General features: G+C 35.9%; 2 long non-coding RNA genes across 2 annotated transcripts; both read left to right on the forward strand.

Moving 5' to 3' along the window:
• The first annotated feature begins 331 nt into the window (after positions 1-331).
• Positions 332-2486, forward strand: LOC128194695 (uncharacterized). The gene is made up of 3 exons (XR_008246021.1): positions 332-395; positions 540-612; positions 2369-2486. It is a non-coding gene; the product is annotated as an uncharacterized LOC128194695 (long non-coding RNA).
• Positions 2487-7467: 4981 nt separating this feature from the next.
• On the forward strand, positions 7468-9933 carry LOC128194696 (uncharacterized). The gene is made up of 3 exons (XR_008246022.1): positions 7468-7746; positions 7891-7963; positions 9792-9933. It is a non-coding gene; the product is annotated as an uncharacterized LOC128194696 (long non-coding RNA).
• Positions 9934-13418: the final 3485 nt, after the last annotated feature.

Raw genomic sequence — 13418 nt, forward strand, 5'->3', positions numbered from 1 at the left:
AAACCTATGATGAATATAATTGATAGTTTAATTTTTAGGATCTTTTACACAAAAATATTAGCTTGTTTTAATACAATAAGACAACAAATTAAAATTTTAATAATTATCAATGTAAGGACTTGGATTTGAGTCAGCAAAAAGGGGATGACAAGTGGCAAAAGATGAGAGGTTGAGTACTTTAAAATAAAATTACATTAGTTTGAAAACATTGGTTTTTAACTCATTCCTCTTGTCTGAGAAACCATTCCTCTTCCTGCAAGCTCTCTCCTCCTCCTATATCTTCTCCCTTTCCATTCTTCACACTGAACCATTGAATCCTCGATTAGGTGTTGCCCCAACGATCACAAAGTAGCGGGTGTTGCTCTTAGTCGATCAATTTTCTCTAATCTGAACCGGTAAGAAAACCCCATTTCTCATGTGTCCTAGGGTTGTAAGCATGTGATTGAACTTGTTGCATGCAACCCATTTCGTTTTCTTCCATAATCTAGCTTCTATTTGGTGCTAAGATTCGTTTTCTATCATCAATTGATGATTTATAGGTGATTCTAACATTTTGAAAGTGCAAGCAAGTGGTCTAGGGTTCCTACTTGAGCTTGGTTGTCTACACTAGAGGTAAGGGGAGCTAGTTCTTCTTTTTCGATTTAGTTGTATGACGTGAATGCATGATGATTTTCAAATTGGTATGTTGTTGGAAGCATAATTTTGAATTTTGCTAACTTGAAATGCATGTATGGAAGTGTGAGTGTTACGTAAATTTGGTGATTGATGGATATGAACTGTTTGGGATGATTTTGAGTGATGAATTATGTAAGTTGGAACTGTTTTGGTGTGTAAAATTTGTTGTGGTGTTGATAGGAAGGAAAATCAAGTGTCTTAAGGTCACTTTTTGGTCATTTTGGAGGAAGTGAGGTAGTGATTTTGAGCAAATGAGGTTTGTCATGTTTTTGGACTGTGGGGACAGTTTCACCCACTGTATTGTGACTTGTTTCAGTCACTAATTTGGTCAAGATAGGTGCAAAGTGGTAAGAATCAAATTTGGGTCCCTAAGTTGTTGAAGTTAGTGTTTTGGGGCTGAAAGTGAACTTTAATCACTTAAAAATGGCAGTGGAAATGTTTAGAATAATTTGGATAAGTTTAATTAAGTCTAAAACGAGAATTAAGAGTCTAATAAGTTGAGAAAAGTGGTTAGAAATGGCCAAGGGAGATTCTGATACAGTCTGCAGAATTCTCAGAATTCTGCAGAATTAAATTCTGCAGAATGTGCAAACTGAGCGTTCGTCCATGTCGGAGTTGAACGCTCGGTCATTCCATGTGCTGAGTAGCGTTCGGTCAGTTGAAGGTTTAATTAGCGTTCGGTCAGGGGCTGAATTAGTAGCGAGCGTCCATAAGTAGTAGCGAGCGTTCATATTGGAGGCGTTCGACCTAGTGTCCGTCCAAGGGTGTATGACGTTCGTCCAAACAGTGTCCGTCCAAGGGTGTATGACGTTCGTCCAAACAGTGTCCGTCCAAGGGTGTATGACGTTCGTCCAAACAGTGTCCGTCCAAGGGTGTATGACGTTCGTCCAAACAGTGTCCGTCCAAGGGTGTATGACGTTCGTCCAAACAGTGTCCGTCCAAGGGTGTATGACGTTCGTCCAAACAGTGTCCGTCCATTTAAGTGGTGGTGGTTTCTGTTTTATTTCCTCTCATTCCAGTAAGTTGTTATTTAAATATTTCGGTTACAATTTATGAATGCATCTTCATGTGATCCAGATTGGTTGAAAGTGTATGGTTATAAGTGGTTTATGATGTACATTGTTGATCAAAAAGGAATATTATGAGATTTAAAATGGTCGGATTGAATCGGAAATTTAGATCTCTCAGTGGGATCAGTTAGTGTATTGAATGAATGTAAGAGGCTTCCATATGGGGGGTTATCCCTAACGCTCCAACGGTCTTTCATTCTCACTTAGAGAGGATTGACGCGTGTGGTGGGAGTAGTGGGAGGTCCTAGGGTAGACGCTATCACTAGAGGTCTATTTCGCGGTAACGGACTAGCCTTGTGTATGGTCGGGTGGAACCCCTCGGCAATGGCTTTGCAAAGCAATAGAGGCCATCACAAGTGCACAACCCGCCCCAGCTCTACATACATTCTATGTCCGGACATGTCTAGAGTCTTAACATGATAGGATGCTTGTCTTGATGAGTTTTATGAAATAAATGCTTATGTTTATGATGACTTATGTGTATGGATATTCTGGTAAATGCTAGATTGGTTGAAAATGAATTGTATAATTGTTTGAGACCTAGCTCACCCTTGCATTTGTATGTGTTGCATGTGTTTGCTTTCCCCCTTGCGATGATCATCCAATCCTTTGGATGTGAGCAGTAGGTGATGGTGTACCTTTGGAGCAAGCTTTGGAAGTTGAGGAAGACCCAGCACCTAGTGCTTAGGATTTCTACTAGCTCTTATGTTATATAGCTCTTCATTTTGAAAGACTTCTAGACTTCATTTTATCATGATCCGTCATTTCGGGAAACTTTTTAGGTCTCTTTATAATTTCATTAGTCTTGTATTTCGGAAAATTATGAACTTGTACTTAAGGTTTAAAACTTCTCAGCCAGACTTGGATAGCTGTACTCCTTAATTCTATCTATTGTGTACCCTTAACTGCTTTCTATTATTATAATCGATGCATTCTACATATATATATACATTGCTATATATTTTGGGATGTCACATTTATGGTATCAGAGCAGTTTTTATCCTTAGAGAACCTGTAGGTTATGTGCATCCTTTGTTTGTGCTTATGTGCCTTAAATGTACGGAAGCATTCTAAATTCTTGAGTAAGACTAATTGTTTTGCTCCTTGATCCTAAACAGAATATGGCGCCTAGACCTCCTCCTCCTCCACCTCCACAACCCGATCAGACGGAAATGATGCGGATGATGGAATCACTGATGAACTCCATGCAACAACAAAATAATTCACTAGTCCAACAAAATACCATGGCACTACAAAACTTAGAAGCCGCTAGAGTAGCCTCGGAAAGTGCTAGGGTGGCAGCCGAGGCCACCCAAAGACAGTTCTTGGAGGTGATGACTAGTGGCAGGATTCCCACCGGTCCTTCTTCTTCTTCGGCTGCTCCAACTCAAGAATGGAGTTTGGAGAATTTCTTGCAGCATCATCCCGCCAAGTTTGATGGCAAATGCTCACCAGATGAAGCCGATCAGTGGCTTCGTGATATGGAGAGAGTCTACAATGCCAAGAGGTGCCCTAATGAGAACAGGTTGTCTTATACTGAGTATCTATTGACTGGAGAGGCAAGCCACTGGTGGAGCAGTGCACGGGTGATCTTGGAGGGAACTAGAACCCCTATCACATGGGACCTATTCAAGAAGAAGTTCTATAGGGAATACTTCCCTGACACTCTTAGATATGCTAAAGAAGTGGAGTTCTTAGAGCTAGTACAAGGAAACATGTCAGTATCTGAGTATACTGATCGTTTCAAACATCTCCTCCGATTTAATACCATGACAGTGGATGAAGAGTGGCAATGCCGCAAGTTTGAAAACGGGTTGCGTGGTGACATCAAGCTCTTGGTGAGAGGTCACCGTCTGAGGGAGTTTCCAGCTCTTGTGGAGATGGCTAGGGATATGGAGAAGACAAAGAGAGAAACTGAGGGATACCCGAGCCGTCAGGTCCAGCCATTGAGGGTTGGGGGACCAGCCATGTCTAGAGGCGGGTCCAGTTCCAGGAAGGCACCATACTCCAGATCTTCTTCTTCTCGTAGTTCTGGAGGATCTTCTCAGCCTTCTGTTCAGCCGAGCCAGTCCTCATCTCAGAGTGGCGTGAGATGCTATGGATGTGGCGGTTCGCACTACTTATCTTCATGTCCCCAGAGGACTAATTTTCGGAGGTGCAACCGATGCCACAAGGAGGGCCACTATGAGCGGGATTGCCCTATGGGTAGGAGAGCTACTTCCCGGCCGCAGCATGCAGGGAGATCTCAGCACGGAGGTGGCGTCAGACCTCAGGCCACTGGACGTGTTTATGCACTGACAGGGATAGAAGCAACTAGCTCAGGTGATTTGATTTTCGGTACATGTGTATTGGGTGGTAGATCTTGCATGGTTTTGTTTGACTCTGGAGCGACACACTCATTTGTGTCTGAGACTTGTGCTAGAGAGTTGGGGTTACCAGTGAGAGAGCTACAGTATGACTTGACTGTATCTACTCCTACTTCTGGGATAGTGAAGACATCTACAGTTTGTGTTAGATGTTCAGTAGTGGTTGAGGGGCGTCAGTACAAGGTAAACTTGATATGTTTGCCTTTGCAGGGTTTGGATGTCATCCTAGGGATGGATTGGCTGTCTGCCAATCGTATTCTTATTGATTGTGGAGAGAAGAAGCTAGTATTTCCCAATGAGGAGGATTACACACCTCTAACTCTTGGTGTGTTGAGACAAGACCTAATAGAAGGTGCATGTTGTTTCCTGATACTATCACACATGGAAGTAAAGCAAGGAGATTCTGACGTAGACCTCTCGGTAGTCAGTGAATTTCTAGATGTGTTTCTTGAGGAGATTCCTGGCTTACCTCCTCCAAGAGAGGTAGAGTTTTCCATAGACATTGTATCTGGGGCAGGGCCTATCTCTATAGCCCCATATCGCATGGCGCCAGCTGAATTGGCTGAATTGAAAAAGCAGATTGAAGAGTTGTTGGAGAAGCAGTTCATCCGGCCCAGTGTTTCTCCTTGGGGTGCGCCTGTATTACTTGTAAAGAAAAAGGATGGCAGTTCAAGACTGTGTGTGGATTACAGGCAACTTAACAAATTAACCATCAAGAATAAGTACCCTTTGCCTAGAATTGATGATTTGATGGATCAGCTATATGGGGCAGTTGTGTTTTCCAAGATTGATCTACGGTCCGGCTATCACCAAATATTAGTTAAGGCTGACGATGTTCAGAAGACAGCTTTTAGATCCAGATATGGCCATTACGAGTATGTGGTCATGCCCTTTGGTGTGACTAACGCCCCTGCCATATTCATGGATTACATGAATAGGATTTTCCGACCTTTCTTAGATAAATTCGTTGTCGTCTTCATAGATGACATTCTAATTTATTCTAGGAGTGAAGAAGAACACGTCGACCATCTTAGAATGGTGTTGAGGATATTGAGAGAAAGAAAGTTGTATGTCAAGCTCTCAAAATGTGAGTTCTGGATGAGAGAAGTGCAGTTCCTTGGTCATATTATATCGGCTGATGGGATTTCTATAGATCCGGCCAAGGTTCAAGCCGTGTTACAATGGGAAAGACCAAAGTCAGTCACCGAGGTCAGAAGCTTTGTTGGGTTAGCAGGCTACTATCGTCGCTTCATTGAAGATTTCTCTAAGATTGTAGCCCCTTTGACGCAACTGACGAGAAAAGACACTCCATTTGCTTGGACCGATCGTTGTGAGACTAGCTTTCAGGAGTTGAAGCAGAGATTGACTAGCGCTCCAGTATTGGCCATTCCTGACACAGGTAAACCTTTTGAGGTTTTATGTGATGCTTCCTATCAGGGACTAGGAAGTGTCTTGATGCAAGAAAGAAGAGTTGTTGCATATGCCTCAAGACAACTAAAGATTCATGAGAGAAACTACCCTACACATGATCTGGAATTAGCTGCAGTGGTGTTTGCTCTTAAGATATGGAGACATTATTTGTATGGAGCTCAATTTCAGGTGTTCAGTGATCACAAGAGCCTGAAGTATCTCTTTAATCAGAAGGAACTTAATATGAGGCAGAGAAGGTGGATGGAATTCTTGAAGGATTATGATTTTGACCTTCTTTATCATCCAGGGAAGGCAAATGTAGTTGCTGATGCCTTAAGCAGAAAGGCAGTACATATTTCTGCGTTGATGGTTAAAGAGTTGGAGCTAGTTGAGAGCTTCAGTGATTTAAAGCTGGATGTAGAATTTGAACCTGATGGCATTAAATGTTGCAAATTGGTTATATCAAGTCGTATCTTTGAAAGAATTAAAGAGGGACAACTAGTAGACCCCGAGCTTCAGAAGTCAAGGGCTTTAATTGGTAGAGAACAAGGAAGAGATTTTAACACTGGGACAGACGGTCTTCTACGATTCAAAGGAAGAACATGTATACCAAATGATGGAGAGTTGAAAAGAGTGATTTTAGAAGAAGGTCATCGTAGTCGTTTTAGCATGCATCCCGGCATGACTAAAATGTACCAAGATCTTAAGAATTCATTTTGGTGGTCAGGTATGAAAGGTGATATAGCTAGATTTGTTTCCTCTTGCCTTACCTGTCAGAAGGCTAAGATAGAACACCAGAGGCCAGGTGGTATGTTACAACAACCTGATGTTCCTGAGTGGAAATGGGACAGCATTGCAATGGATTTCGTAACCCATTTGCCACACACTATCAGAAAGCATGATGTCATCTGGGTAATAGTTGATAGATTGACCAAGAGTGCCCACTTCTTGGCAATTAATTTGAAGATGCCTATGCAGAAGTTAGCTCAGTTGTACATCAAGGAAATAGTTAGGTTGCATGGTGTGCCTTCCAGCATCATATCGGACAGAGACCCCCGCTTCACTTCTCGCTTCTGGCAGACTTTACAGAATGAGATGGGCAGTAGACTCCAGATGAGTTCTGCTTACCATCCTCAGACTGATGGTCAGTCAGAACAGACTATACAGTCATTGGAGGATCTGCTTAGGACGTGTGTACTTGATCATATGGGAGTTTGGGATGAAGTGCTGCCATTGGTGGAGTTCACATATAATAACAGCTTTCAAACCAGTATTGGAATGGCACCGTTCGAAGCTCTGTATGGGAGGCACTGCAGGACACCTTTATGCTGGTTCCATGATGGGGAGTTTGTGTTGACTGGGCCAGAAATAGTGCAACAAACGACTGAGAAAGTGAGAGTGATTCAAGAGAGGATGAGAGCCTCACAGAGTAGGCAGAAATCATATGCTGACAGGAGACGCAGGCCTTTGGAGTTCGAGGCCGGTGACCATGTGTTTATTCGTGTGACACCTACTACTGGAGTAGGGAAGGCTATCCGTGCTAAGAAGCTTTCTCCCAGATACCTTGGGCTATATCAGATTACTAGACGCATCGGACCAGTCGCATATGAGATAGCTATGCCGCCCCAGCTAGCTAATCTCCATCCAGTCTTTCATGTTTCTCAGCTTCGGAAGTATGTCCCCGACCCTTCTCACGTGTTGGAAGCCGACACTGTACAAGTCAAGGAAGATCTCTCTATAGAGATGCAACCGGTCAAAGTAGATGAGAGGCTATCCAAACGACCAGATGGGAAAGCTACCAGACTGATCAAAGTCATATGGGACAGCAAAACTGGCGATTCTACCTGGGAGAAGGAAGAAGAGATGAAGAAGTCATATCCTCACTTGTTTTCTGGTAAGTCCTAATTTTCGAGGACGAAAATTTTTGTTGTTGGGGAGAATGTAAGGACTTGGATTTGAGTCAGCAAAAAGGGGATGACAAGTGGCAAAAGATGAGAGGTTGAGTACTTTAAAATAAAATTACATTAGTTTAGAAACATTGGTTTTTAACTCATTCCTCTTGTCTGAGAAACCATTCCTCTTCCTACAAGCTCTCTCCTCCTCCTATATCTTCTCCCTTTCCATTCTTCACACTGAACCATTGAATCCTCGATTAGGTGCTGCCCCAACGATCACAAAGTAGCGGGTGTTGCTCTTAGTCGATCAATTTTCTCTAATCTGAACCGGTAAGAAAACCCCCTTTCTCATGTGCCCTAGGGTTGTAAGCATGTGATTGAACTTGTTGCATGCAACCCATTTCGTTTTCTTCCATAATCTAGCTTCTATTTGGTGCTAAGATTCGTTTTCTATCATCAATTGATGATTTATAGGTGATTCTAACATTTTGAAAGTGCAAGCAAGTGGTCTAGGGTTCCTACTTGAGCTTGGTTGTCTACACTAGAGGTAAGGGGAGCTAGTTCTTCTTTTTCGATTTAGTTGTATGACGTGAATGCATGATGATTTTCAAATTGGTATGTTGTTGGAAGCATAATTTTGAATTTTGCTAACTTGAAATGCATGTATGGAAGTGTGAGTGTTACGTAAATTTGGTGATTGATGGATATGAACTGTTTGGGATGATTTTGAGTGATGAATTATGTAAGTTGGAACTGTTTTGGTGTGTAAAATTTGTTGTGGTGTTGATAGGAAGGAAAATCAAGTGTCTTAAGGTCACTTTTTGGTCATTTTGGAGGAAGTGAGGTAGTGATTTTGAGCAAATGAGGTTTGTCATGTTTTTGGACTGTGGGGACAGTTTCACCCACTGTATTGTGACTTGTTTCAGTCACTAATTTGGTCAAGATAGGTGCAAAGTGGTAAGAATCAAATTTGGGTCCCTAAGTTGTTGAAGTTAGTGTTTTGGGGCTGAAAATGAACTTTAATCACTTAAAAATGGTAGTGGAAATGTTTAGAATAATTTGGATAAGTTTAATTAAGTCTAAAACGAGAATTAAGAGTCTAATAAGTTGAGAAAAGTTGTTAGAAATGGCCAAGGGAGATTCTGATACAGTCTGCAGAATTCTGAGAATTCTGCAGAATTAAATTCTGCAGAATGTGCAAACTGAGCGTTCGTCCATGTCGGAGTTGAACGCTCGGTCATTCCATGTGCTGAGTAGCGTTCGGTCAGTTGAAGGTTTAATTAGCGTTCGGTCAGGGGCTGAATTAGTAGCGAGCGTCCATAAGTAGTAGCGAGCGTTCATATTGGAGGCGTTCGACCTAGTGTCCGTCCAAGGGTGTATGACGTTCGTCCAAACAGTGTCCGTCCAAGGGTGTATGACGTTCGTCCAAATAGTGTCCGTCCAAGGGTGTATGACGTTCGTCCAAACAGTGTCCGTCCAAGGGTGTATGACGTTCGTCCAAACAGTGTCCGTCCAAGGGTGTATGACGTTCGTCCAAACAGTGTCCGTCCAAGGGTGTATGACGTTCGTCCAAACAGTGTCCGTCCAAGGGTGTATGACGTTCGTCCAAACAGTGTCCGTCCAAGGGTGTATGACGTTCGTCCAAACAGTGTCCGTCCATTTAAGTGGTGGTGGTTTCTGTTTTATTTCCTCTCATTCCAGTAAGTTGTTATTTAAATATTTCGGTTACAATTTATGAATGCATCTTCATGTGATCCAGATTGGTTGAAAGTGTATGGTTATAAGTGGTTTATGATGTACATTGTTGATCAAAAAGGAATATTATGAGATTTAAAATGGTCGGATTGAATCGGAAATTTAGATCTCTCAGTGGGATCAGTTAGTGTATTGAATGAATGTAAGAGGCTTCCATATGGGGGGTTATCCCTAACGCTCCAACGGTCTTTCATTCTCACTTAGAGAGGATTGACGCGTGTGGTGGGAGTAGTGGGAGGTCCTAGGGTAGACGCTATCACTAGAGGTCTATTTCGCGGTAACGGACTAGCCTTGTGTATGGTCGGGTGGAACCCCTCGGCAATGGCTTTGCAAAGCAATAGAGGCCATCACAAGTGCACAACCCGCCCCAGCTCTACATACATTCTATGTCCGGACATGTCTAGAGTCTTAACATGATAGGATGCTTGTCTTGATGAGTTTTATGAAATAAATGCTTATGTTTATGATGACTTATGTGTATGGATATTCTGGTAAATGCTAGATTGGTTGAAAATGAATTGTATAATTGTTTGAGACCTAGCTCACCCTTGCATTTGTATGTGTTGCATGTGTTTGCTTTCCCCCTTGCGATGATCATCCAATCCTTTGGATGTGAGCAGTAGGTGATGGTGTACCTTTGGAGCAAGCTTTGGAAGTTGAGGAAGACCCAGCACCTAGTGCTTAGGATTTCTACTAGCTCTTATGTTATATAGCTCTTCATTTTGAAAGACTTCTAGACTTCATTTTATCATGATCCGTCATTTCGGGAAACTTTTTAGGTCTCTTTAAAATTTCATTAGTCTTGTATTTCGGAAAATTATGAACTTGTACTTAAGGTTTAAAACTTCTCAGCCAGACTTGGATAGCTGTACTCCTTAATTCTATCTATTGTGTACCCTTAACTGCTTTCTATTATTATAATCGATGCATTCTACATATATACATTGCTATATATTTTGGGATGTCACAATCAAAACTAACATTAATATATAATTATCCTTAAAAGAAAGAATTTAAAACTCACAAAATAAAAAACACAAAAAGTAAAAGATAATTACATATTAAGCTTAGTTTTTCTTTTAATAAACATATATAACAACTAATAAAAAAAAATATGTACCAATGATAATTTTTTTCACATCATATTAAGAATAAATTATATTAATAATTGTTATGCTAAATAATCTATTTATCCAATAAATCATAATAACATTTGTATAATATAAGTTATATAACGAACTCAGAAGCCAACTGTTACAAGAACTACTTATTTGAATATACTAATATACCATAAGATATAAGATTATGGACTTTTAAGTAAGATCTTATCCATAAAATAAAAAAGTATCTTTTTATATTTTAAAATGTATATTTCTAGGAAATGAAACATTAATTAAAATATAAGTTTTATAAAATTATGGCATTAAATAAAAATTATAAAAAAATTAAAATAATATAATTCTAAATTTCAGAAAAATTAAACTACAAATTTATAAAATAAGAAAGTATTCTGCGGTGAAACAGAGAATTTTCTGACTGAAAAGAGAGCAATATGAAAGAAGAAGAAAAAAATTAAATAAAGATAAAAATGTTTTTTTAACTCGGTCATCTAACTTTCAATCCCAAAAATCTAAATCATACCAAACTTGTTCCTCTATTGTTTTTCCCTAATATTTTAGTTTATTCTACAACTACAGTATAAAAAAGGTATATTGTGACAGTGATGATTGCACTTCATTCTAAAAGATGAAAATTCCTTCCTCTACGTACTGTCTAATCAGATAATTCATTTACTTTAACTTTTCTGTTCCTTGTCTTTAGTATTTGTCTGTAATGTAATGTCACAAACTTTTTAAGGACATGTTTGGTTTCACCTTTCAAAGGAATTTCTTAATCATTTTTATTTTTCACGTCTCATCCAAAGCTTCAAACTTTTAATCGAACAACTCTGAAAAATTTATTCTAAAAATCACGTTCTCAATTTTTGTTCTGAAAATTGTGTTCCAAAAATATTGTTTAGGAAATTTTGAAAAGTTTCCGAAAATATATAATTTGAAAGTTATTTTTCTGAAGGGTAAAGTCGTCATTTCATAAGTTTGGGAGGATGCTTAAAGAAATTATGTAAATGCAGGAAGTAAAAGTCCTCAATGAATCTAAAAAGTAGAGTAGAGAGGGTTACTCCCTACAGTACCTTGTTTCCTGTAGCATCACATTTTTTTTAAATTTCAAAATTATCTTTTATATTTTAAAATATTTTACACCTTTTTCTTTTTTCTTGAATGGATGACGATATCCGTTGAAGAAAAATTCTTCAATAGATGTGTCACATCCGTTTAATTTTTTTTTTTAAGTTTTTAGTTTTTTTAAGTTTTTAAATTAATATATAAATATTATTTAATTTTTTTTAAATTATTACTTAATTATTTATAAATTAATTTTATTTTATTTAATAAAATAATTATTATTAATTTAATTTATGTATTATTATTTTAAATGATAATTAAAATAATTTTTAAAAATTTATGATACAGATGTGGTAACATCTGTGAAGTTTTTTTCTTTTTAAAGTTTTTAATTTTTTATTTTATTATATTTTAAATTAATATATAAATATTATTTAATTTTTTTAAAATTATTATTTAATTAATTATAAATTAATTTTATTTTATTTAATAAAATAATTATTATTAATTTAATTTATGTATTATTATTTAAATAATAAAATAGTTTTTAAAAATTTATTAAAACGGAGGTAACATCCATGAAGTTTTTTCTTTTTAAATTTTTAGTTTTTAATTTATTATATTTTAAATTAATATATAAATATTATTTAATTAATTTAAAATTATTACTTAATTATTTATGAATTAATTTTATTTTATTTAATAAAATAATTATTATTAATTTAATTTATATATTATTATTTAAATAATAATCAAAATAGTTTTAAAAATTTTATTAAAATGGATGTGGCAATCTGTTAACGGATGTCGCCACATCTGTTGAAGATTTTTTTATTATTTTTAAATAAAAACAAATAATTAAAATATAAAATATGTGAACGGACGGATGTCAACATCCGTTGAAAGTGAAACGGATGTTGACATCCGTTTTAGAGAAGGACAAAATTGGTATGAGGTGGTGTAGGAAACATTCAGTGGTAGTGGAGGGAGCAACTGCCAAAAGTAAAAAATTTAGGCCGAAGAAGCTGGTTCATGAGAATTACACCTTCAAAAATTTCACTTTTAATCTTTTAACTTCTAATCTCCAACTTTTTCAAAAAAAATTCTTTTTTATCTTTTAATAAATATAATTTTATTTTCTTATCTTTTTATTAAATTACTTTAATAAATATCTTTATATTTTTTTTTCTTTGTTAGTAAAGGATTCTGCATCACCTTTGTAACAATTTAATTTAATTTAAAATTTATATATTATTTAATATAATTTTATATTTTAATAATTATTAAAATATGATTTATATTATAATAATAATTATATTAAAAAATAAAAATAAAATTAAAAGTAATAAAAGAAAATAATAATAAGAATACTATAAAATTTGATTTAATATATTCAAATATATTAAATTAAATTAAAATATTAAAATAAATTAAACCGTTATTATATTTTAAATGAAAACAAAAATTTTATAAAACTTGTTTATTGAATATTAAAATTGATAAAATATATGCTAACAGTTTTATTTTTTATTTAAAATTTAATAAATAATAAATTTAACTAAAAATTATAATATTATTTATTATATTTTTATAATTTAATAATTATTAAAATATAATTTATATTTTTATAATAGTTTATTAAAAAGGTAAAATTATAAATTATTAAAATAAAAATAAAAATAATGAAAACAAAAACAGTATTTAAAATCACATTTAATATATTACATTATATTAAAATATTAAACTAAATTAAATAATTATTAAAATTTAAATAAATTTTTTTATAAATATTAGTTAATCGGATATAGAGATCCGATAATATATGATACGGATATGGATATCCGATTAATAAATTTTTCCAAACTTTTGTTTTCATTTATTTTAATAATTATTTAATTTAATTTATATTTTAATTTAATATATTCAAATATATTAAATGTAATTTTAAATATTATTTTTATTTTCACTATTATTATTCTTATTTTAGTTATTATTATTTTTATTTTTTAAATAAAACTATTATAAAAATATAAATTCTATTTTAATATTTATTAAAATATAAAA

Source organism: Vigna angularis, chromosome 11 (genome assembly GCF_016808095.1).
Source record: "Vigna angularis cultivar LongXiaoDou No.4 chromosome 11, ASM1680809v1, whole genome shotgun sequence".
NCBI classification, from domain to species: domain Eukaryota; kingdom Viridiplantae; phylum Streptophyta; class Magnoliopsida; order Fabales; family Fabaceae; genus Vigna; species Vigna angularis.